The sequence below is a fragment of the Panthera pardus genome, unplaced genomic scaffold (assembly GCF_024362965.1).
Source record: "Panthera pardus isolate Hobbes unplaced genomic scaffold, ASM2436296v1 HiC_scaffold_16, whole genome shotgun sequence".
Taxonomy (NCBI): domain Eukaryota; kingdom Metazoa; phylum Chordata; class Mammalia; order Carnivora; family Felidae; genus Panthera; species Panthera pardus.
Genome location: NW_026526721.1, coordinates 78,803,146 through 78,828,549, shown reverse-complemented (window position 1 = coordinate 78,828,549; position 25,404 = coordinate 78,803,146). Strand labels below are relative to the sequence as shown.

Sequence of the window (25,404 nt, the reverse complement as noted above, 5' to 3'; positions counted from 1 at the left end):
TCTTCCCTGCTACCCTGTGTATTCCCTGTCTCACTGATAGAATTACAGAGCTGCTTATTAATTAAGGAGGTAGAGCTCGTGTTGGAGGCTACCACCGTCAGAGCTGCGAGGTACCATGAAGAGCTCAGAAGGCTGCTGGTGTTCAAGCTGTGCTTTCCTGAATCACACAGCACTACCGGACTCCAGAAGCGGGGTTGTGGTTGGGGTGCTTGGTGGGGCATCACAAGAGGGGAGAAGAACAGAGGGAGCCCTGGAGCCTGGCCTCACCAGCTCTGTTGTTACCTACTTTCCAAGTAAGCACCTGCAGAGCATTTTGTTTAAAGGAAAAATGGCTGCCGGGAAAAAAGAGTTTGAAAACTACTGTGCTAGCCCAGTGCATGCATTCACCAAAGCTGAGAGACGGAGTGGCTTTGTACAGGTCACACTATGAGGGGTTCTGGGGTTCCCCCCACCTTTTTCAAGGAAGCATTCTGCCTACCTCTTCCTTTGGGCCTTTGGACTCCTGGCTTCAGGTTCAGGGTCCTGCAGACTCGGAGAAGGGGCAGAAGCTTCAGGCTGCCCCATGCACATGATCTTTGACCTGCGCCCTTCATCTTGGCTGGGTCTCCTCTTCAGACCTTGGGAACCTCACTGAGGTTAGTTCCATTTTTGTGAAGAGTAGAGTGGAAATGACAGCTAGTATTGTGTTACTTCCCTGGCCCAGCCTTCAAAGACTTTGTCTAACTGAACACATGTAAGTATGGAGGGTTCATTGTGTGCACAGTGCTGAGAACACAGGCGAGGCTCCTGACTCCAAGGACCTTCTGGGGAGACAGAAGCAGATAAGAAACACTGTCAGCTGTTTTTGTAGAGAGTTTTATTTGTTATATATATGACTGTCCTCTGTGATAGTTATATGAGGATGGTTTCATCTTGTAGAAATGGGATAGGGAGAGTCTGGACAATAGGAAAGAAAGTTAGAAATTGACGAGCGCATTCTGGAGTTGAAAGGGGTTGAGTCTGTACTGGGAGTTAGTTAATCCTGGCCTCTTCCACTTACTATCTCTGGGTCTTGCCCAGTTTCCTTTTTCTTTAAGCCTCTATCTTCTCATCTGTATAATAAGTGAGACTGCCTGGCTCACAGGGCAGCTGATATGACCAGACGGCGTAATGTATGTAGCCTGCTTAGTATAATGCTCAGCACAGAGTAAACACTCATTACATTATAGTTGTTTTGTTGTTATTATTGGCCGGTGAGGAGTCAAGGAGACCATATATGTTTTTATTTTTATTTCTTTTTGTTTTTTAAGTTTATTTATTTATTTATTTGAGAGAGACAGAGGCAGAGCGAGTGGAGAAGGGGCAGAGAGATGGAGGGAGAGAGAGAGAATCCCAAGCAAGCTCCTTGCTGTCAGCATAGAGGCAGCAGACACGGGGCTCGAACTCAGGAAACCGTGAGATCACGACCTGAGCTGAAACCAAGAGTCGGACGCTTAACTGACTGAGCCCCCAAGGTGCCCCCAAAGAGACCGTTTTCAAAAACCTGATCCATGGTGTGCTCAGAGCTTTGCTTCTCAAAAAACCAGTCTGCATTCAGAAATAGAACCCAACCTAATCACCTTAGGCTACGATAATTATCTGGCTTCGGTTTATCTTGCTGAGTCACCTCTTTTCGTCTCCACCCATCTGCCCACCTCTCCCACTAGTGGCCTACACATTGCTGGTCACTGGACATAGGTCTTCATGGCTTGGCCTCACATCCTTCCTTTTGCCTGGAATGTCCTTTGTCACTGTGCCCGTCTCACCCTCTTTGAATACCTAGCCTGGAAGTCTGTGCCTCCCATTGAGGATACCCTACTGAAGTCTGAACTTATGGAGTAGGCCACCCCTCGTTCCACGTTGTGTCTCATACCCCTTTGCTGCACCGTCCCTGGGGATTCAGGGACACACTCTTAATAGGTATGCACACACCTCTGTGATAAATTTATTTAGTGCCTGTCTCCAATGTGAAGCACAAGGAAGGAGATGATAAGGTGCAAACCAGGAAATAATCATCACTGAGCTGTGCTCTCATCAGCCTTGGGCATGGATTTCTGGGGCAGATCTGGCCCTTTCCATGCACGACGTTGATGACTTGGACCTTTGCAGACACTGAGGCGCCTGATGACCAGCGTGTTGGCAGGGGCCTGAAGGACAGCAGACCAGTGACTGTGCTCTCCGAGCTTCCTGGGTCCCCTCCGCCCCCATGTGATCTGCAGCAGGGGCTCTGGTACGCAGGCACACCTCTCCGTTGCCTGGGCTGCACGCATTCCAGGTTGAGCCTCTGTGAGATGTGTTCGGATGTTAAATGGTTTGCTGATTTCCATCTTTTTGGTGTCTGCAGCTTGAAATACCCTGTGTCCTTAATTAATTCATGCTTGGGAGCCTCCTCAGTGCTCTCTGGTAAATAGCTCGTTCCTGTACGTTTATTTCCCCGTGGGCTTATTGCAGAGGGACTGGAGCCTGTATTTCTAACAACTTCTCCAAGGAGAACGTCGTAGGTCATGTTTCCGGAACTGAGACTCTCGGAGGGTCTTCCAGACATCCCTCTCTCCATTACCTCCTTTCGGGCCGGCATTCGCTTGTAGCTGAAAAAGGAGCACTGTCTTGAGAGTCCTGTTGGCACATGCGACTTGGCGGCTGAAAATCTGACAGTTGATGCTGAGGTTCAGCTACCAGTGAGAAGCACACAGACAGAAACCTGTAGAACATCAAATCATTTCCCTTTCGTTCCCAGAGCCTTAATGTTTCTTTGTCTCGAGGATGACCTCACTGCTTTTTTGTATTTGTAATGGAATGCACAGTCATTTACAAGTAATCACACAATAATCCCTTACACTTTTGGAACGCCTTCCCGTTTTCCAGAGGGTTTTAAGTCTCATTATCTCATTTGATCCTCGTAACTGCTCTGGGAGGAGGCAGAAGGGCTATTTTAATCCCTAATTTTCAGGTGTAGAAACTGAGGCTTAGGAAAGTTAAAGTTGGCCAGGGGTCATACAGTTAGTACTTAGCAGAGTTGGAACTGTTAGTCCTCTAACTTCTAAACCAGCGTTCCTCTAATTACTTACTATTGGTGTGACTTTAGGAATATATTTGGCCTCTCTGAGCCTCAGTTTTCCTGTCACGTAATTGGGTACAATACTCCCAGTGGAGTTGCCAGTAGGGATTAAATGAGACTGTCTGGGAAAACATTTATCAACTAGTAAAGCATGTTGCTAATGTGAGGCATCATTGCTGCATGTGCCCTGACTCCAAGCTGTGCCATCAGAACTGCAGCACAAAAGAACATTTTTTCCCCCGATTTGTAAAGACAATGAAGTCCAGAATGGTGCCGGGGTAGTTAGTCAGGGATCACGAGCTCCCAGCCCTGCGATCAGCAAGCTGGCACTGCTGTCCTGCCTGCAGGCTGCTTGGTTATTATTCTGAGAGCGTTTGAGTTGGCAAGGCCCTCTTTTCCTGCAGAGCTCTCTCTTAATGTTCCTTGGAACAGCCATGTGTCCTGGAGACAATGCTAGGTCTGGCAGGACAGGAGACCAGGAATGGGGAGCCGGGAATGGGATCCACATCCCTGAGCTCTGTCCACAAAGGGTGGGAATGTGGCCGAAGAAATGGTCTCGAAGATGTCTCTCCTCTCATTTCTCAGGGACTGGGATTTCATAGGGCACGTCTTGTGAGTCCACAAGGCCAGGGATCCATGTTCAGAATGGACTGCTTAGCAATAGTTCTTCCTGGAAAAGCCTGAAAAGGATGGATTTCAAGGTGGTACCAGATACATTAGGAGCGAGCAGGGTGATATGGTCAGGAAATGGCCGGAGTGACTGAGGGTTGAGATCTTGGGCAGCTTCGTTTCTGTATCCGGATTCACCCACAAAAATTCCAAGCCAATGGAACAGACATCGGTTGTTCATATGGTTCGAAGAGGCAGAATGAGGCACAGGAAAGCCAGGAGCCGGACTTGGTTTCCATATAAGGAAGAACTTTCTGTTGGAAAGATGGAATTTGCAGCTGTAAGAGATGATGGTCGCCACCTCACTGGAGATGTCATGGACACCGGCAGGGGGTGGGGGGGGGGGATTTATAATCAGGTGGGACATCGGGCTTAGTGGTCTTCTCTCCTCTCAAGATCCCAGAGCCAGTGGTTCACAGTGGTCAAGAGGAAGAGAGGCACACATACATTAAGGAATGAGGGGCCCTTTTGTGAATATGGAAGCTGGTCTCCAAGTGCTATTTTGCAAAATGGAGGGTAGACATAGACTCTTTGTTCTTGGTTTTCATACCTATCCCTGTAGTCTGCTTACTCCGCGGTTTCCAGAGTTCCCAGGCCATCTGTGGGCAGCTATTTTCCATGGAATGTCTTTTCCCTCTGCTGGTATGTTCCTGCTGGAATATTGGAAGGGACTCTGAGCTCCTGACAGGATGACAGTCTTTCTACAGAACCACAAGTCACAGGGCTCCATGTCCAGTCTTCTCAGTTACAAACGAGGATCATCCTTTTACCCTCCTCAGGCTGCCTCTGGGACCTCTGGGGAGGACCGCAGTGGCCGGGATTCTGTGCTGAGTTATGGTCCTGGCATGTGCCGGAAGGTTCTCTGATCCTGTTTCCCTACCTCATTTAATAATCACTTATATTTGTGTTCATTTATTAAACACGCAATAAATAAGAAATGCTTGCTGCTTTTCAGGTATTTATGGCATGTTCGCCAAAAGATAAAACAAGTAATCAGAATAAGTGTGCTGTGACTATTTGGATAGACCAAGTAGAAGCTGCTTTTAGCACACGTAGTCGGACAGTTTTGTGATATTGACCCAGTTTGTAGATGAAAGAATATAAGCCCCAAGAGAACTGATTTTTCCAAAATCTTAAGGAGTGGGCTGACCTGGGTTTAAGGCTTGGGTGCCTTGGCCCTCTGAGTAGTGCTGTTTATTGCTTGAAGATTCCCCCGGATGAGAACTAGCAGCCTCATGGTTCAGGGCAGGAGGTGGGTGTGATTCTGGAAAACTGGTACATGGCACGCAGAAAGCCTTTGCAGCCAACAGTAGAACAGGATCCCTGTAAGAAACAGAACCACTGGGATGAGTAGACCCCCCCCTCCCCTTCACCGCCATTTTCCCCCGCACCCCATCTCTCTCTCCTTTCTCTTCTGCTAATTCAGTCTGGAGTCCTTTTTAGACCAGATCCATTCCTGACTGACTGTACTGGTTCAATTTAGTTGAAACACTCAAACACTTCTCAGGACCTTCTGATGGGAAGTAATCATACAAATTAAATTGGGCATTCGGCCCTCCTTCCCCCTCAACAGTGTTCTTCTGAAAGTCTGGTTTTATTCTGGGTTTCTGTGCCTGGTATCTGTCCTACGAGTAACTCATGCGAAACTACGTTCCCAGGAGGATTCTTGGCCCAAGGGAGTCCGGGAATTGGGGCCAAGGGTGGGGATTATTTTAGGGCTCATCTGCCATCAGAAGACTTGTGGATTGGATTCTTGGTGGCCGCTTAGGGTACATCTCCCCCAGATACCACCCTCCTCCTCTGAATGAATAGATTGACTCCATAAATGTCAGTGCCTTCTAGATGGCCCCATTCCTCAGGTGAACTTAAAGTCTTGCAAAACAGTCACTTCCTTGTTTGGACTGGGAGCCTTTTTCCTGTAACAGTCAGCCTGTGCAGATTGAGACTCTCCTTCTTTTGGGGTTAATCATCTACTCCGATTAAGGAATTCTGTCATAAGTGGGGGCATGTTCTTCAAGTGCCAGAGGAGAGAAGGGTGAGTTTTCTGACATCCTCTAGCCTGCTTCTCCATATATGGAAATGTTTACCCACCACACTGATCTATTGGAAGAGGAGGAGGTGACTCAGGGTTTAGGAGAAGCAGGATTTGAATTCTTGTTTCCAGAAACAAAGTCGCCCCCTTCCCCCCTCCCCCCTGCCGTCCCCTCCATTCCTTTGCCCCTTGTACTGGAAGCTGAGGAGAGAATGTTTCAGTGCTGTTCCCCTCGGGCCTTGGGACCACCTCCTTGCAGTGGGACTCAGGGTGTGTGAGAGGGAGTGAGGGCCAGCGGAGGGCCAGCTGCCTGTGGGGCCCGACTCACGTGAGTACATCCTTATTGACAGAGCGAATGGCCTTTCTGCTCACAGACCTGGGGCTTGCAGGGTGATGGGACATGTTGCTGGGAGCACTGGCCACTTTAATTTGGGGTGTGGACAGCTGCTTTCCCAGGGGAGCTCTTCTTTCTGTGGGATTTGGAGGCGGACTCTGCCCGAGGGAAAATTCTATTTGTATATGAAAAAAATATGAAAGATATTTCCTCCCACCTGAGGCCTAGCCAGAGTTGGGTAGGAAGGTAATTTGGGAGTGTTGTCGTCTGTCTGTCTTCTAGGGTTAGAGCAACAAGCCCGAAGGACGTTCGTGGACACTTGGGGAGGGGTAGTCTTAGCTTGAAAAGCAGAGTTATGGTTGGCCTTAAGGGCATAAAAATGTGGCCATATATGCAGCATTTGCATGGCATCCACGGTCTGGAATAAATACCCAGTGTGCAGGACGTTGTGTGGGTTGGAAGGAGTCTTAGAGATGATTTGGCTTGTCGGCCTCCTTTTGCAGCAGGACGGTGGGCAATGTAGGGCCTGGGAGCTAAGCTAACTCACCCTGCAGGTACAGGGCTGATTAGGTGGGATTAGAACCCCCGGGCTTCTGGTTCTCCATTGTTCTTCCTTCCGCTACAGTTCAACTGCCCCTGCAGGCAGAGGTGGAGAAGAGCGTGCCCATTTTGCAGATGAGGAAATGGGGACTCTGGATGCCAGAGTTGCCTCCACTTACTGATCTGATTGGTGAGACTGAGAACTAGCACCTAACTGCCCCAGTTCAGACCTCTTTCTGTCAGGTTACATGGGCTTTTGTTGTTTGTAAAATTTTCTTTTTTTTTTTTCCCCTTTTTTTGCTTTCTACTTATTCTGCTTTCGGTCATGTGAATGTTATTTGAATGTGGGCTGCTGCCTTCTGACCTGCTTTGGCTTCTAGATCTTTTTCTTTCCTGATTTCCTAGAAGGGAGTGATAGCTTGTCCAAAATGCAGAACCAGGGAACAGAGACCCCTACTTCAGTTTCTCCCAGAGGGTAGAAGTTATGCACAGACCTTGAAAGAGACTGAGCAGGGAGGGCTTTCTTGCTTAGCTGTCAGAATGCTGCAGTGTAATTCCCATCGAAAGGTGAGCTTGACTCTGAATGGATTTTATACACAGGCACAGACACATATTATAGACAGACACACACACACACACAGACACACACACTCATAGGCATATACATAGGTGCACATACATATAGACACACACACAGGCATACACATGGTTACACATACACATAGACGCACACTCGTAGACCCACACACACATACACACACTTCCTTGCCTTGATACAGCTTTAAAGAGAGACTTAGAGGGCACCACCCTCTCTTAACAGCCCGCCAGATGTTACACGGCCATGAGTAGTTCTTTGCAGTCAGTTTGGGTTCTGGTGAACCTGGGGGCACTTTTCTTCAATTCAGGGAAGACACTGGAGATGTGTCTCGGGGAAGCACTTTCACGCCGGTGGCATTAGGCGGTGGATCCTAATAGCTCAGGGAAGTGCTCGGAGACCCAAGTCTGTCCAGTGTTGAAGGGAGGCCAAGCAGTTCCCTAAGCCGCTCTAGAATGCCAGGGAGGCAGGACCCCAGGACCCTGCGCACAGCCTGTCTCCTGCTCCATGACGGTGGCTGGCCTGCGTATAGCCCTGCTCGCCGGGTGGGAGGCAAGAAGGCTTGGGATTGAGGCAACAGGGCTTGGGGTCCTCCCCCACCTGCTATGGTGGTGACAGACAAGGGCACCAAGAGGTTAGGGTTGGTGGTGCAGGTGTATGGGCTGTTACTGTTCGGAAGGAGAACTGCCATGAATTGATTGCTTTCTGAATGCCAGGCATTGGGTTAAGCACTTGACCTAAATCATTGAGTCACTATTATCCCCACCCATGAGTAGGTGCTTTTTTTTTTTTTTTTAGCTTTATTTTTAATTTTGGTAAAGTACACATTTACCATCTAACCATTTTAAATGTACAGCTCCGGGGTGTTACTTGTAGCCACCTGTCCTGCAACCCGTCTCCAGAACTCCTTTCATTCTGCAAAACTGAGCCTCTGGACCTACTAAACACTAACTTCCCCTTCCCCTTCCCCTCGGCTCTGCCAAGTGTCCTTCTGCCCTCTGTCTCCATGAATTTCTAGGGACCTCACATTAAGTGGGATCTTACAGTATCGATTCTGTTGTGGCAGCCTTATTTCACTTAGCATAATGTCTGCAAGGTTCATCTGTGTTGTAGCACGTGACAGAATTACATACGTACACACCGCATTTTGTTGACCCACTTAGGTGCTGTGTTTTACCTTCTTTTTATAGAGGAAGAGCCTGGGGGGTTGAGCTGCCCAAAGTCACGCAGTCGGTAGTGGAGCTGGGATCTGAACCCAGGTTGTGTGACTTCAGAGTGCGTGTGGTCAGGGGGAAGGGGATATTTGATTTTAGTTGGCAAGAGTGTGACAAACTAGGGTGGTTCTTAACTGGATGGTGATATCTCCTCACACCTTGCTGTGACATTTCAGTAACTGAGTGTTCCAAAGGACCGTACATGGGTATTTCCTTCCGTTTTCTATCGGTCTCTGCGAAGCTTAAACCCAAATGTGAAGCCCACCTCTGGCGAATGGTATGAGATGTATGACTCTTCTTTTTTTTTTTTTTTAATTTTTTAAATGCTTGTTTATTTATTAAAAAAATTTTTTAGTGTTTATTATTGAGCGACAGAGAGAGACAGAGTGCGAGCAGGGGAGGGGCAGAGAGAGAGGAAGACAGAGAATCCAAAGCAGGCTCCAGGCTCTGAGCGGTCAGCACAGAGCCCGACATGGGGCTAGAACTTACGAACTGCGAGATCATGACCTAAGCTGAAGTGGGACACTTAATTGACTGAGCCACCCGGGCACCCCAAGACTCTTCTTTTTTGTAATCCTTGTCCTTTTCCTTCACCTTATTTTTCCATCTCACTCCCCAGTTTTCTCACCATAAAAAAATCATGAATTATATGCATTTCTGTTAGGTACTTCAGAGCAGATCCTTTAGGGAACAAGACAGAGTATATAAATCAGTTACATGCTATCAGGCGTTTTGTTATTACGATGTCTAAGGAATAGCAGTGGACAGAGATTGCAGCTGTGATTTTCTGACCTGGCTCTGTTGCTGACCCAGTGTTTCACTTGGGTGATGCTGCTTTCTGATCTCAGTTTTCCCACCTGTAAGATGGGACCGCCATTGACAACAGGGAACATTCTGTCTGTGCTGAGCCCACATGGGGTGTTCTACATGATCAATCTCCTTCTATCCTCCCAGCCCTCCTGTAGCCGGGTGCTGTTAACCCCATTTTACTTGAGAAAAGCGAGGTCTAGAGAAATGGGAACACTTTCCTAAACTCCTACAGCTCCTGAGTAGCAAGCATTACTGATCGTCAGTCATCCGACTCCAGAGCCCAGGACGTTATCCACAGTGCTGGGCGACTTGCCTTTAGCAATTGGTAAGGTTTCTGTCACTGGTGGTATGTATTCATCTAATTTTATTAAATGTTTATTGGATTCCCACCTATGTGCTTCATACTGTTCTGGGCACTGATCCAGCCCTGGGTTTAGAGTGAAGGAAAAGACACATGGAACAATGATTCCTTGGACCTTTACATTCTAGTTAGGGTGTGTGGAGAAGGTAGATAATAAATGAACCTGTAAATAGGAGGGAATGATAAGTAACACTTAGGAGTGTTCACACAGGGCACTAAGATGGTGAGTGAATGGAGGAAGGGATCTGGGAGGTGATGTTTAAGCTGAGGTCTGAATGACAAGGAGTCAGCCGTGCAAAAGTCAGGAGGAAGAGCCATGCAGAGGGCGCGGTCAATGCCAAGGCCATGGAGTGGGAATGAGTTTGCGCTTGAGGAATGGAAAGGGCCCAGAATGCTAGGAGGTAGTGGGCGGCCGAGGAAGAAGCATGCCAGGAGGGCAGGGAAAGGGCTGCTGGGTGTAAGTAAGCTAGATCAGGGGCTTGACCCGAATCTAGGGGTGATGGGGAGCATCATTCAGCTCGCTGTCAGGGGGATGGATTGCAGGGAGTGGGGCAAGGGTAGAAGCAAGGGGGTCAGGAGGAGACTCTTGCCGTCAGTAGGCGAGAGGTGGTGGTAACTTTGATTAGGGTGGTGGAAATGGGGCCAAAGAGAAGTGACTTGGCTCATGACATGTTTTGGAGGGATTGTCTACGGGACGTCCAGGGCAGTTTCCTTCAGGGTAGTGTGAAGGTCAGTGGGCAGGAATCTGGGAGACCCTGATGGAGGTGAAAATGTGCAATGCGGGAGGTGGGGGGTGCAGAGACTTGCAGCTGATTCAGACTAAAGAGTCTGTGTGCTCCCTGCTTTGGTTTCTAACCTTGAACTTCAGGCCGGGGAACAGAGGGCAGGGGCTTCCTGCCTCTGACTTCCTGGCTGAGAGCTGCTGGAACGCCCCAAAATAAGCCCTGCAGAACATGCCGCTTCCTTTGCTCTCCTTGGGTATTTGTATAAAGCATTCTTTCCCACCAAGAATACGGAACATTCAGAGTGATGCTGACTTTGTGGGCCGTATTTAACATATTGTTTTCCCTTGATGGGTCATCCAGATTCTTGCCTCTTGCAGATTCCCTGCTAGGAGCCTTCAGCCACCCTATTAGATGGGAATGGAAGGCTTGGGGTGGGGGGCGGGGCATGGAAGAGCTGGGGCTTCAAGGCCCCACCTTGGCTTGAGGACCGTGGTCCAAGCGTACCTCCCAGACCTCCTCTTTCGTTTACGTTTGATCTCACACTTGGCAGTCCTCGCCTCCCCCTCTGTGGTTCCTTTAAATGGGATGGGCTTTCCTGTAAATCCCCCATGTTTCAGTGGCGTGGAGGAACTGGTCTCAGAGAAGTTCGATGATTGGTCAGTGTGAGGTTGTGTCTGAGTCAGGCTGGGAATCTAAGATTCGTGACCGAGCCTGTGCTCTGGCCACCGGGCCAAAGTGACTCCACATGAGACCTCATGCCCTGGGTGTCTCATGGCAGTCCTATACTGCACTGGGCATGAGCCGGGAGATGCTCAGAGATCGTATTCTGAATCACCTGAAATTCACTTCTGGGCGTCTTCACATGCTCCTCTTTGAATAGTTTGCCGTCTGTATTACCATTTTTTTTTTTTTTTAAACTCTAGCATTATCTCTTAAAAGCAGTGTTTTGTTTTTGCTCATTTGAATTTCTTTTAAAATCTCTTTCATATTGCCCATTCATTTAGTCAACAAACATTTATTGAGTTCTTACTGTATGCCAGGCATTGTGCTAGGTGCTGGGGACTGATTCAAAGATAATTTGGAGGCGTATGGAAGGGGAGTGGATAATTACAGCACAGTGAGAGAAGTGCTATAATAGAGGGATATGTAAAGAGCTAGAAATAGCACTATGAATAACATCTCTGAACAAATTGCCTTCTTTTTTCCTTTTGGATTATTCCCTTATGTATATTGCCCAAAGTGGGATTACTGGGTCATTTAAAAGATGAAAACAATTTGGCACAAAAGGATGTAATGACTTGCCTGGGGGAATACAGATCAATTTTCAATGGGGGCGGGGAGGGGGGGATTGTTGACAGCTCCAGTTTTAGATACTTTACCGGGAGGATTGTGCCGTTTTTATACCACCTCTGTCATCATGGTGGCTTTCAGGGGGAGTACCTATTCTAAACATGTCAGGCTGCATGTAGAAACACATATCCTTCTATTTAATTTCACAAATTAGTTGTTAATTCTCACAAGAACTCTTAGATATATGAGTAGGATGGTTCCTTCCATTTTACAAATGAAGAAATTTAACTTCTCTAAAAGGAAGGGACTCGCTCAGGGTTCCATTGTTAATTCTTGGAGAATCCAAAAATCAAGTGTATTTTGATTCTATGACTCCTGTCCTGCTCTCTGTACTCCGTTCAACCACTTCGGGTGCTTGTGCCCCAGCTAGGGCTTGGGAGTCATTTGATGAGCTGTAGGGATTCTTCTCAAGGAGGGCAGAATCTACTAGAAGAGGTGTAGAAGTTCAGACCTCCAGAGGGCCAGTGTTCCTGTGTATATTGATCAGAAGGGACCTGACCCCGGCCCAGATCCTGGAAGGTGAATGTATGGTGGCCTTAGCACGATAGCACGGGACCCCAAGTAGAGCTGGAAGCATCCACTGTTCTGCTTGGAAACATTGTTTTCCTAGTATGTTCAGCTGTGTGTCCCTGACTGTAAATTTCTTTATTTTGCCATTTAGAAGTAAGAACTCATGCCCTTGGTCCCTGGCCCATCATCGTCAGACAGCAATGCCTGTCCGCTGTGAGGCTTTGGCTCGCTCATCCCTAAGACACCCATGTTCCCTGCCATTTTCCAGACATACCCTGCTTTTTCTCACCTTCGTGCTTTATCTCATGCTGTTCTCTTAGCCTGAGGGGTCCTCCTCTGTCTTCATCCAGAGACCTCCTGTTCCTCTTAAACACTTCTGCCTGGATGGCCACCTTCTGACTGAGGTGACCTGTGATCACCATCTATTCTCCACCGTTCACACTGCCCCATACTAGAAAGGATCTCTCTGTTCTCTCTTCTGCTAGCTCGCATCACAATGGGCTGTGGGGCAATAGAGTATATGGCTCTATGGTGATTCTGAGCATTCAAATCTTGGCTGTGGCACTTCTAGCTGTGTGATCCGCCAGGTCAGTTAACCTGCTTGAGCCCGAGGTTCCATGTCCGTCAAATGGGTTTAAGAAATCACATCGAGTCACAGGGTTACTCGTGAGGATTTGTATCACCTGTCCTTCTTCCATGGTACTCACCATCTCCTACTTGGTTTATGTTTTATCCCTCCTTCTAGACCAGGAGCTCCTTTTTGGGCAGGAAGCGAAAAACATCTTGCCTGTGCCTTTAACAAATGGGACCTGCTGCAAAGGCTCCTTTAAGGGAAAGGTTCCATAGGACCTAACTGGTGATGTCAGTGCAGGCTCCTTACTGGTTGGAGGCCCCGGTCACATGGTACCAGGCCTGGACGGAAGAGCTCCCTGATAGGGAGCTTTGGGCACACACAGGGTGTGCTGGATAGGCCTCTGGCTTCTGCTTAGTTAACAGGAAAGAGGCTGGAGCCTGTGTTCGGCCCGTGTTCTGGTTCATCAGGTTGGGTAGTGCTGGCATTTCCCTGAAGGCAGAGTGGAAATCCTGCCTGGAACAGGAGACGTGGTGTCTTTTCTGGGTCTTTCATGGTTGGGAGTTCCAGACTAGAGGGAAAGGTCCCCAGACGTGTGGGTTGGGGCACCTCTGAGAGCCACCCACTCCTCTGACTTCTCTGTGGGTGGAACCATGGAGAAGGGGTCCATTGGGAGGAGGAAGCTGTCCTTCAGACCCTCCCACCCTCCCTGTGTTTGGAGGCTCGATGGAAGGGCGGTCAGTTCTTAAAGGGGTAGCTCTGCTATTTAACTTTCTCCTGCGTCATTACCCGGGACGCAGTACCCATGAGTGTCAAGATCCAAGTGCTTTAGCCTGGCACATAAGGTCCTTCATGTCTTGGCCGCAGCATTCCTTTGCAGCCTCGTCTCCCACCGCATCCCTCCGTGTGCTGCTCTGCCACTGGCCTCAGCAGATTAGTCACTTTCCCTAAGAACAGCCTGAATTCCTCCTTACTGCGCTTGGCACGTCTTGTGCCCTGGGGCTATTTTCCCCCTCCTCATTCGTGGAAATCCTGTTGGGTGTGCAGGCTCGGTTCAGAAGTCATCATCCACGGAGCTCTTCCAGACCCTCAAAACAACGTCGCGTGGACTTGTGCTTTGCACACTTTTCAGTGTTTTCGAGCGTGTGCCCGCCCGGTGAGCCTGTGAGCTCTTTGAGAGCGCCAGGCGGGCCTGACTCAGCACCTGCAGCTGTTGGGTCCATACACGGTGCCTCATTAAGGACAGGAGGTGCTAGCAAGTGTCTGTTTTGAGCACCTGCGAATGCAGGGCACATGACATCGTGTCAGCTAACAGTTGTGCCGGAGGGGTGTTCAGAAGCTCATTCTTGGGTTACCCGCGGTGTGTTTGATCGTGAGCCCAGCCATTGGAATTCTCTTTGTGACTGGCCTGCCGTCAGCTCACCGCTGACCTTTCTCAGGCCTGCTTCCCACATACCCAGCAATGTCTGCTCCGTGCCAGGGCTCTGAGCTTTTTATTTCACTGAAGAACATAGAGCAAGGTGGAAGTCAGGAAGCATTCTGCTTCTCATGTGAACATATTTGATTTTGAAAGTTCCGGCTTTGTTTTGTATCCCAGAGTTCCTTAAACTGTGAAAATACTGGAGGAATTTTTTTTAGGATATTTCTGCCTCTAGTGGAATAGCTGCCCATCGTACAGTTGTAACTGCAAGGTAGTAAGATCTGGGTTGTGGGGCTTGATTTTGAAGACTTGGGTTCAAGTCTTGGCTTTACCATTATCAGCCCCAGAACCTTGGGGGGGTTGCCTGACTTCTCTGACCCTCAGTTTCCTCAGTGGGCAATTGGGAAATTGTTCTTACGGGGTTGGTGGGAAGTTTAAATGAGGTTTTGGACATTAAATTGGGATTTTTGTTACTTTTTGATTCGTACATTGGATTTGAAAGCCTTTTTTAAATTATGATTTTTCTTATTTGGTTATAGTCGACACACAATGTTACATTAGATTCAGGTGTGCATCATCGTGATTCAACATCTTTATATGTTATACCGTGCTTACCGAAAATGTACTACCATCAGTCACCATATGTCGCTATTATAGCGTAATTAACTATATCCTCTACACTCTGTCTTCTGTTGTCCGACTTATTCATTTCATAACTGGAAGCCCGCACTTCTACTCTCTTTTACCCACTGTTACCCCTCCCTCCGCCTCCTCCCCTCTGACAACTATCAGCTTGTTCTCTGTATTTTAGGCTTTATTGAAGGATTTATTTATATATTAAATGTTTATTTATTTTGAGAGACAGGAGAGAACGCATGTGTGCACGGTGAGCAGGGGAGGGGCAGAGAGAAGGGGAGAGAGAATCAAGTTTCACACTCAGCATGGAGCCAGATGTGGGGCTCCATTTCATGTCTGTGAGATCATGACCTGAGCCCAAATCACTGCTTAACTGGCCACTCTTATCGGAGGCCATTTTAAAATAGGACTTCCAAAAAGTTTGCTTTCGAAGGAAATTGCTTGGATGTGTAAGTTGTCACACACTTGTCTTATCTTAGTTTTTGAATGACAAATGAACATCTAACACACTTACGGAACATACATAGCCGGTGAGGCTCTGTTATAGTCCAAATAAGTTAGAACCACAGAATCTTAAGTTTTGAGAAATCATAGAAACCTTAGAAGACGAGGGGCTGACCGTTCATGCCTGCTGCGTGTGGGCTGTGTGCCGTGCGTGCTGGAATTGGAATCCCAGGGCACGATCACATAGATCCCGATGGGTAGGTGGTGTTATCCCTGTTTTGCAGACAGGGAAGCTTGAGCTCAGGGAGGTTAAATAATTGACACAAATCCTGTATCAGTGCATTCAGCTTCATCTTGCACTCATGGTGGCTTCTAGAAATCCTTTCCCTTTATGGACACGATGAGGCCTGCCTTTGCTTTGTGGATCCTTTACCCTCTCACAGCAGGAGCAGCCCCTGGTTTTAGGCCAGGTACAGCAGTGCAGATCAGCAGTGTCGATGTCCCGTCACTTGTTTAATTAATCTGGAAGAGTGTCTTTCCTTTTTCTGCCAAGAATCTGCTCGTTTTGAGCTCCTTTGACTACTCATTCATCAGCCTTTCCTTGTCTCCCCTTTGGAGACGGATTTGCCATTGCCCATCTCTGGTTTTGAGGTCAGGGGTGTATTTAAAGAGGACTTCGTCTTTCCTTTTAAAAAATTACAGGTGGAAAGTACAATTCGTTGAGTATTTCCCATCACGTCCTCCATATATGGGGTGGTGAGAAGAGGCAGCAGTGTGGGGGACCAGGAGTGCTGGCTGTCATTCTGGGTCTGTCACTGATCAGGCAGGGGACTTTGAGCCAAGCCCTCCTTTCTCTGTCAGGGCCTCAGCATCTTCACCTGTAAAGAGCTGAGGGCATTACGAGATGACTCCTAAGATTTTAAAATTCTGCATGTTTTGTGGTGTCAGAACCATCAATTTCTGCTGAGCTGCATAATCCTGCAGCTGTTTCTCTGATACTTTTCAATCTTTAGATTTAATCTATTCAACAATGTATAATTTTTTAAAGGGAAGCTTTTATAGACACTTCTGAAATATCAGGGTGGGGGGGGATAAATGGATGTTAAAAAATAGAAAACAACCAATTAAATAGTATATAGCATGTAATTCTCCTTGGAAACTTACCACGAAATTGAGGAACACTTTAACAACTGGTAATTTAAATTGCATTTGAACTCTGCTAATGGTTTGTTTGCATGGGAACTTCAATCATTTCACAGTGGTTCTTTAGCAAAGCTGCTTGTTCTCTTTATGGAAAAGAAGAAAAAAAATATTGACAGAGAAGAGGACTAGGGAAAAGGAGACCACTGTCATTTGTGTGGGGAAGGAAGCTGTCAGGAGTGGGGAGATGGCCCCAAGGGCCAAGGCAGAGAGCCTCTCCTTCCGGTTTAGAAATCTGGGAAGTCTGGTGCCCTCCGCTGCAGTTGTAGAAACCGTTCTGACTTAGTATCTCCCTTTGCGAGGAGAAGCTTCGGTTTCCTGGGGCTTGGGTGGGGGAGTGATGTCTGTCTTGTGTTTTCTATGAGACTGGACTGTCCATGGGTCCAGGATGTGCCTCTGCATATGCTCTGTTCCTCAGCAAGTATGAAATGATGGCCTTTCTCATTTCAGTGGAATGGCATCGAGAATTCTGATGTCTTTGAAGACCTCTAGGTCTCAGGAAACTCATTGCTTTGCTGGGCTTCATTACGTGCCGTTTCCCCGACTTAATTTCTTTCTGCCGTCGGGCTATACTGAGAGCTTCTAGCAGGTGTCCTAGCAAGCTTCTAGAGACTTGGATGTGGCAGTCCTGGTTTTGTCCCAAAGCTGATTGTGTGACCAAGGGCAAGTCCCTCTGCCCAGTGAGTTTTGGTGTCATCCTCTGTCCAAGTGGCTTAAATTGGGTCCATGGAGCAAGTCCTGGACTGGAGCCCTGGATCGTCCACCACTAACTGTGGTTCCTAGAGTAGCCACCTCCCGACTCTGGCCCCAGCTTCTCCTGCTGTCAGTTGGAACAGTGGAGGTGGGTCATTTTTAAGGTCCCTCCTCACTTTGAGCTTATCGGAATGTTTGAGGACTGAATGAGATAACATACACAAATGAATTTCATGGATGGTTAAATAATGTGTAAAATGTCAACAATGAAAACGCAAGTAGTGGCTTTTCTAGAATGTGGATTCTACCTGCGTGTACAAAGCACATATTTTGTAACAGCCTACTGCCTTGGAATATTTGTCTGTGGGAACATGTATCATATACTCCTTAGCAAAATAGTGATAGGTCTTCATGAAATAAAACCTGTAATGAGGACTTACTGGGAGTGTCAAGATTGTCCAGCTCTCTCCTGCTCACTGGCTGTCATTTTTCAGACAAGGAAATTCAGGTTCAGAGGGGTCACTCAGTCCCGTACTTAGACATTTGTCTCCAAACTCCTATATCTTTTCTATTTTTATTTGTTCAGATTTTGCTCTTAATTTTTTCTTGGCTACAGTGTGAATATCTGGGGCACCTGGGTGGTTCAGTCAGGTAGGCATCCAACTCTTGGTTTTGGCTCAGGTCACGATCTCACGGTTCATGGGTCTGAGCCCAGCATCAGGCTCCACACTGACAATGTGGAACCTGCTTGGATTCTCTCTCCCTCCTTTTCTCTCTGCTCCTTTCTCTCTCTCTCTCTTTCCCTCTCTCTCTCTTTCTTTCTCAAAATAAATAAATAAATTTTAAAATAAAAAAAACTGTGAATATCTAACTATAGATATCTTTCCTCTCTGAGATTATGATGAAGCTGTTTTCTCAGGAGGGCTGGGGTCCCTGCAATCCCTTTTCAGTGTTACTGAGACAAATTAGTGCAATAGAAATGCCAGGAGCTGACTGGGGGGCTTAGCAGGTGTAGAGGGAAGCCGCCGCATTTTTGGGCGTCAGCTGGCATCATTCCTAGTATGGCTAGCCAGTGAGTTCATAAAACTGAAAAGTTCTAAAGCTGGTAAGATACTAGAGATTTGTAGACAACCTGTTCTCCCTTTTTCCACAGGTGGGGACCTTCAGGCTCAGAAATAGAACTGAAGACAGAACCCAGTCGCCTGCTTCTCATTTGAGGACTTTTCTCATTGTTCTACTGGGCACTCATCAGAGGGAAGCTATTTTTCCACAATTGGTGAGTCCTACAGAGAAGGGAAGACATTCTTCTTTTATAATCAATGTTCATGTTTTAATGAGTTTAAAAAATCCAGGCTTTCCTTTTGAAGCGTGGGCACTGATAGCTGGGATAGAATAAGAACTAGAGAAGAACCAAACTGTTTTCTTTTTATCTTGAGTTGATTTCATTGGCAATGGACAAAACAGGACAATGCTAATAAAATGTGTGACAAAGCAGAGGCAGGGCAGGACCCAGCTCTTGGAAGGAGGCATGAAGGGAAATTGGAAGAAAATTTGGAGTGATGATGATTTCGGATTGCCAATAAGTGTATTGCTTCCTTCTTTCTCCTTTGGCATGGAAGGAAGCATTCTTGAAATGGAAAGACCAAAAAGAAGATATCAATGAACAGTGTTATGGGCATTTGCAAGGAAAGAAAAGTCGTATTATTGAGTGATTTTTGTTTACCCCTGTGCAAGCTGCTGCTTCTTCTGCGATCTCATTTTATTTTCACAAAAACCCTTTGAGGTAAGGGATGCTAAATTTGCTCAGGCAAAGGGTGTGAACCTTTGTCTTAGAGGGCCTGCTAGAGCTCCAGTGGGATGTGAGTTGGAATCCTGTTCCACACTCAGGGGAAGGGCAAACAGGTAAGGGAAGGTTTCCCTTGTGTTTTGGAATACTTCTGAGTTCAGTGGGTAGGACAGAACATCATGTTCTAGAAGGTAGGAGTGGTGAAAAGAACAATGGTGTGGGCTCCCCTGGGCTGTGCAGAGATCTGAGGAAAACAACTGGAGAATTCTGGGAAAAGCGTCCATGTAGAACCTGAGATCTGTGGTCTCCATCCCAAGGACCAATCCCTATGTGCCCTGAGCCCTGGCTTTATTCCAAGCAATAAGCCTTGCCGTGTTTATGGTCTAGTTGTCCAAAACAGAGCAGATGCCGTAGTGATTGGTCAAACCTAACTTTATTTAAAAGTGTAACTGAGTTTATAGTTACATTTTGTCACCTTTTCTTAATCACCTGCACCTCAAAAGAACAACTGACCTCTGTGCCAATAGATCTGCATAAGATAAAGGGCTGGCATCCAGTCTTTTGACTCTTAAAATCCTTCAGCTTGTTAAAATTTCACACCTGATCTTGAATGTTTTGTCCCAAGCCTGCACTTTATGCATCAAATGTGAATCTTTGTTACCTGCTCTACTTCCTGAGTTGTTTCAGTGTTTGAAATTAATTGTGATTAATATGAAGAGGTTTACTTGGATTAAAAACAAACCAACTCACCCAGTGTGTAATGACCGAATGGGAGAGAATTCCTAAACAGGAGGAATCCGGAAGACATTCGCAAGTGATTGTTGTCCATTCTAAAATGCCAGTGCAGCCTTGGACCGCATTAAATAGGGCATGTCCTCTAGAACACGGTGGGTGGGGGATCCTGCTGGTAACCGGCAAGTCCAGAGGTAAGGTGGGCTTCGGGGCCAGTCTGAACAGGACTCAGCTCTGTTTCCTATAGCGCTCCTCGCTCTGCCTTCTCTGCGTTGGCTTCCACCTTGGATGTTTCACCCCGTGGTCAAGAGATGGCTGTGTGCCTCATCCTGGGCCCTATGCCTCCTATGCCCATTGTGGGGAGAGAGCCTTGTCTGCCATGTCTCCATGTCCCTGGGTTACTGCACGTTCCTGCACAGTCACTGAAGCCAAGACGATGAGACTGTGCTAAGTGCCACGTGCACTGGGCCCTCCTCTGGAACGGAGTCTGGAGATCCCATGGCAGCTGCACAGTGGAGAAGAGTGATCACTCAAAGAATATCTGGGGGCTGCTTGGAGGTGGCGAGAGGACTAACACTATTTGGGTGACCGCGAACTTCCTTTCTACCCTCCCGTCAGAGCTCCCCTAGGTTGTCAGCTGGTAGTCTTTGCTTCATCCTCTGAGAGGGATCTTAGCCAGCTGGACTATCTACACAAGAACGCTGTGAGGCCCGGAAATGATGTCCCACCAGGAACTGTTACAGGAATGAGAGACTCCACTGGAGAGGGCAGAGGGCACACGTGATGATGGCCTTTAAGAATATAAAAGTCGGTCGGAAGAGGGGTGGCATCGCTCGTTCACAAGTGCATCTCGAGTTTGGTGGGATCTCTAGCCCATAATAGGTGCACAGTGCATTTTCATGGCTAGAAAGAATGAATCCAAAGGTGGCGAGTGTCCCTTTCTCCAAAGGCATTCCATTACACACTGGCCATTCGCTGTTGGAGGGTTTTAGGAAATCTAGAGCACATGAGCCTGGCTACGTGGCTTTCTGGGAACAAAACAAGTGCCTGGCAGAATGAGTCTTTCGGGACCAGTAGGGCTTAAGAAGTTTGCGAGTGCATAAAAAGACAGTACGTGCAGCAGAATGGGGTTTTGGAAGATCTGCCAGTTATTAGATGTGCACCCCCAGAAAAACGACATCGCCCCTGCCTTCATTTCCCTGATCTGGGAATTAGGAATGATAATCATTGCTCTGCCTGCCTCTCGTGTTTGCTTAGAGCAGATGGGTTGAGAGATGCCAACCTGTTTTGCAGACTGCGAAGCGTGGTCCATACATGATAGATTATTATGGTGGAATGACTCATCTTGAATAGAAAGAAAAATAAGACCGTGTGATGTGCAGTCCCCCAGCACCAAGCCTGCTACGTAGTATATGCCCAGTGTATGTTCTTCCTCCCAACCCTACAACCCCACCATCCCCAGGATTGGATGGGCGCTAATCTGTCCTCAGTCTTGGAAGCTGGCTTCATGGTAACGGTTGAAATTGAAATGCAGTTGTGTACTATTATTACTTTTCATATTTGATTTTGCCCTAGGTAGCAGGAAGTGAAAGGAGGTGGACTTGAGAGACTGGAGAAGTCTCCATGCTTGAGAAATCTTGAAGCTACAGTCTAGCTGTTAGGCTCTTGCTCTGTTTGATTAGATAATCACACCTCTGTCTAGGCGTGACCGGCCCAGTGGGAGTCCGGAAGGAAATTATTTTCCTCTGTTGATACTAGTGTACAATTGTTGACGGTAGCCAAAGGCTTTCATTTTTAATATTTCCTTTTTGGTCCTTAGAAGGATCAGGTATTAGTCTATGCCGGAAACAAAGCAACAGTCACTTCCGCCAGAGGTGAATGTCTTGGCTCCCTATAATTACTCGGTCAGGTGGTTTCTGGGCACGTGTGACTGTCTGCTGAGCCAGCTTTCATTGCTTTTTATGTTATTGCTTCCAAAATACAAAAAGACTTGCTAGGTCTGAGCAGGAACCCATGCAGCCACCTGGGGCTCTGGCTGTTCTATAACCTAGGGATGTCTTGTAGGAGATGTTTGCTGTCCATAAAAATAAAAGGTAGGGCTCTCTCTGCCTCTTTTGTTTCCTTCCTTCTAATTCCATATTCTTCTACTTCATGAGCTCAGCACAGTGGAGACACCTCTGTTCTATGTTGGACAGGGCCCTAGGAGGTCAGAGGAATTCTCAGGTTCTCCTACACGGATTCCTGTCTGGTGAAAGATGTCTGGTGTCTCATGCATAGGGAACCCATAAGTCCTTTGTAGATTGCTGCTGAATATCTACCCCTCCTTCACAGAGTGTGTGCTTGTTCTCTGCCCTAATCCATTGTTATTCTGGAAGTTAGTAAACTTCAGGGTCTTAAGGACACCACAGTGAATTAGGCACAGTCCCTGATCTTGGAGAGAAAGACCTATGCATAAGAAATACCACATTAGAAAGAAAGGTGTTATTTACAGCACACATTTACTAATCACCAGATCTGTTTAAGGCTACATAGTAGGTGCTTGGGAAGTGGAGGTCCTTTATAGCCTCAGTTCTCATGGGGCTTATGTAAAAGGTTGGGAGCATGGAAAGAATCGGGGAGGTCAAAGAAAGCTCCCAGGAGGAGGCGATCTGATCTCAAAACCAAGGCCAGACTACTGGCAGGGTGGGCCTGTGGACATCATTTGGTCCCTAGGGCTGGGCAGGTTCTGAGGGTAGAAGTAACTGACAGCAGAATATGGCTGGGCCGGTAAAGAATCTGTCATATTCCATGTGTGGTTCAGACTCCAGTTTATTTTCCATTCACTTGCTGCAGCCAAAAGTGTCATGTTGACTTTGAGTTGAACTGACATTATTTCCATGATCCTCTCTGTGTGGCCAGAGCACGCCTGGGTGTGTGTCACCAAGTGGGAAAGCATCTCGGTATTCATGGGGAGGGCCAAAGGTTTCTCCCAGGAGTTCCTGATAGCTGATCTCTTCTGGTCTACTTCCTGGGTATCCTGAAAAATGGTGGAGTTGCTAGGGACCGGGACTGGGGCTCTCATATGTGGCCCCTATCTTTGTTATCTATTGCTGCATAACAGACCCCAAACCTAGTGCTTAAAGCAGAGAACTTTTATTATCTTGTACTCTTTGTGATTTGGAAGTTGGGAGCAGCTTAGATGGGAGGTTCAGGGTCTCTCCTGAGGCTGCAGTCTACGCGTCTGCTGGATTGCAATTTCATCTGAAGGCTCAGCTGGGGTGGACCCACCCCCAAGCTCAATCACATGATCGTTGGCAGGATTCAGGCCCTCGCAGTGGTTGGACTGAGAGCCTCAGTTCCTTGCTGACTGTCGGCTGGAGGCTGCCTTCGGTTGTTCGCCGTGAGAGCCTCGCCATAGGGCAGCTCGCAACATGGGACTGCCTTCCCTCCAAGCAAGTGAGCAAGAGAGAATCCCCCAGATGCAAGCAGCCGCAGCCTTTCTGTAGCCTCGTCCTGGAAGTGACACACGTTCCCTCTGCCTCATTCTGCTTGCTTGAAATAAGTCACTAGATCCAGCACACACTCAAAGGGAGGGATTACACAAGGGCATGAAGACCAAGAGATGGAGTTCTAGGAGGTCATCTTAGGGGCTGTCTGCACAGATACTCTAGGTTACAGGGCATGTGCTAAGGTGAGAACAGGAGCTACATGGCACCGCTGGAGAAACCCAGCACACCTCTGTGGACCCGCTTTACTTGAAGATTGTGGGTGAGAACTCCATTTAAAATCTGAATATAGACATTGAGCTAGAATTGCACAGAATGAAACTTGGCGTGGCTTGTCAGAGGAAGATCACAAGTTTTCAGTTAATGCTGTGCCCCTATACCTCTATATTTTTACCCTCCTTACCAGTTAGAGCTGCTATGGTAGAAGTGTTGAATGTTCTGGCTTGAGCTTTTTGCTGTACAGGTGAGACACCAAGACCTGGAGAGGGGACAAACTCTTCTGCGGCCATGGAGCCATTGGCAGCCATTGGAGGGACCCGCTGAAGCTCCTTTGTCTCTGGCCCAGTGCCTCTCGTTCACCATCCTGCACTGTCTCTCTTTCTGAATCAGTCCATACAGACTTTAGGCCTGGTTTCTCTGCTTTTTGCAACCTCTGTCCAGTTCCAGAAACAGATTAGGGGAAAATAGGTTCAGATTTGGAGTCTGGAGCCTTCATGTTGTCCCTTTAGTTAAATCTCAGGGTCTACATCTCCTGTTGGGTCTGGCTGTCTCCTGAAAAGTTGCGTAAATCAGTGTTACTTGGCTCAGTGTGCCTCGGCAGTATGAATGACATTTGTATTAAGAACACTGAACCGATACTCAGTATTGCTGTGGGACTGACAGGATCAGACATGAAAAGTCAGCCAATACCTTCTGTCTGGCAGCAAGTTCTTTTCTAGAGCGTCCGTTTCCCCCCCCACCCCCCAACCAAACTGTCTTTTCTAAAACCAAATCTGGCAGTCCATTTTATAGAGGATGGCAGGTTCCCTTAGAGTCTTCCTTAACATTCCTCAAAAGTTAATGGAAATGGAAGACTTAAAAATTATGGTCAAGGTCGTTAGTAGCCCTGCAGCCAAACTAAGGAAAGCCTGCTCGGGTCAATAAGACTGTCGCTGGCCAGAAGGTCAATATGACTCCCCTGCTCCATGGCCCCTTTGACTCTCAAGATGTTTTGATACTATTAGTGCTTTCAAAGTGTGGCTTGTCTATTATTTAATTTTTACTGACAGTCCATAACAGGAAATAGTTTGGGTTGGGTGTAGGCAACAAGATAGAACAGAATTTGGAATGGGAAGACTATCATTATTAGCATTAGTTGCCTGATCTTAAGTCACTTAATCATTCCTTTATTTAAAAAAAACGTTTTTAATGTTTGTTTGTTTTTGAAGCAGAGGCAGAGAGTGCGCAGGGGAAGGGCAGAGAGAGAAGGGGAGACACGGAATATGAAGCAGGCTCCAGGCTCCAAGCTGTCAGCACAGAGCCCGATGCAGGGCTCAAACGCACGAACTGTGAGATCATGACCTGCACCAAAGTTGGACGCTCAACTGACTGAGCCACCCAGGGGCCCCCACTTAATTTGAAAAACTGGTAGCAGCTGCCTCGGATTCTTATTCTTTTGTGTTCACAAATGTACACAAAGTGCCTGCCAAGGGGGTACTTAGCACAAAGTTGGTGCTCATGAAACATTAGCCGGTGCTCTCCTTAATAGTCAGTAAGGGCTGGAAATTACCCTCAGTTGTTTACTGTGTCAGGCCATTTTCTCAGTGTCCCCGCTTTGCACTGTCCCCTTGACTTGAATCAGGCCTGTAGCATTTGCATGTGTCAGCCCGGATTTCATGTTTTCCTGAATAAGTAAAAGCCTTCCTGTCTATAATTTTGCTCAGTGGCTCCCAAGACATAAATACGGACATCATAATATGCTCATATTTTCTGCTATTTGGGAATACAGTAGCTCTGAGAACAAAATATAATATTCACACACTATGTTTCACAAGGAAGGCCTTTTGGACATCAGTACTTGGAAAGTAAGCATTGCTTTCCATGACAAGATTGTCTAGTCTAGAGGATGAACTCCCCTCACCTGCCATTAGCTACCTCTTCCTTTGTAAATGGCATCTTCTCTGGGCCTGCCCAGCACTGACCCTCTTTGGTTCCTCTTTGGACTTCTTTAGGATGACGTCAC

General features: G+C 47.3%; 1 protein-coding gene and 1 long non-coding RNA gene across 4 annotated transcripts in view; one reads left to right on the top strand and one right to left on the bottom strand.

Moving 5' to 3' along the window:
- LPP (LIM domain containing preferred translocation partner in lipoma) overlaps window positions 1-25,404 on the top strand; it is a 677,239-nt gene that overhangs the window by 50,221 nt on the left and 601,614 nt on the right. For 2 of the 3 annotated variants that reach the window (XM_019463484.2, XM_019463486.2), the window contains exon 2: window positions 18,334-18,456. The gene's annotated coding sequence lies outside the window, so the exon portion shown is untranslated. Of the gene's footprint in view, window positions 1-5,963; window positions 6,106-18,333; window positions 18,457-25,404 lie in introns of those variants that run through there. The other variant, XM_019463485.2, reaches the window with a different exon arrangement.
- On the bottom strand, window positions 1,936-6,911 carry LOC128777274 (uncharacterized). Its single transcript, XR_008422490.1, has 2 exons — window positions 6,106-6,911; window positions 1,936-5,068 (listed from the first exon to the last, which is right to left on the bottom strand). It is a non-coding gene; the product is annotated as an uncharacterized LOC128777274 (long non-coding RNA).